Genomic DNA, 709 nt, shown 5'->3' with positions numbered 1-709 from the left:
GTCATGGTGAACCATCCTGCTGGAAAAGGGCTCTGCTAGCTCAGCTGGGGGAGATGGGCAGTTAGCTTGTGTTGAGAAATGAGGCTTGAGAGAAGCTACTATAAATACTAATGAGGGAAGAGGTACTTCATCAGGGCTGAATTAGCTTGGAAGCCATTCAGGCTTGCTTTGGAGTTATTTTTCAGCAGGATGGAGGGATTTTGCCTTGCCCTGCCCTGCCTACATTAGATGTGCCCAAACTTGCTCTGGAAGTTGAGTCTTGCATAGTGAGACTCAGGAGGAGCAAGTAACCCTGAGCAGGAAACACAGGAGGAGGAAGAAGGATCTGGTGTACCAGCAGAGTTCACCACTTTACCTAAACTCTTTTCTGTCACTGAATCACAGAAACATGCAAGAGAGATGTGGCTCATTCCTGTATGCCACAGGACAAGTCCCTGACATTGTGAGGTGGAGTTCAGCACCTGGAGATTCAGTGTTGTGTTCTCCAGGACTTTAAGAGTGGGAAGCAATCTGTGTCCTGTGTTCATCAAAGGACAGACTGCCTCAGGTTCTGAACAAATGTGTGCTGCCAGCAGGGCAAGGCATCTGGGATGCTGTCAGGTCATGCAGTCTTTGTTGTTGATATGTGGAGCATCATGAAGGGAAATTGTCTGAGTTGTTGTGCTAAGCTGCTCTTACTGTGTCACAGTTACTTGCAGGTTCCTGGGTA

This window comes from Geospiza fortis, unplaced genomic scaffold (genome assembly GCF_000277835.1).
Source record: "Geospiza fortis unplaced genomic scaffold, GeoFor_1.0 scaffold27, whole genome shotgun sequence".
Lineage (NCBI taxonomy): Eukaryota > Metazoa > Chordata > Aves > Passeriformes > Thraupidae > Geospiza > Geospiza fortis.
The sequence above is the reverse complement of the archived record's forward strand: the minus strand, read 5'-3'. Positions refer to the sequence as shown.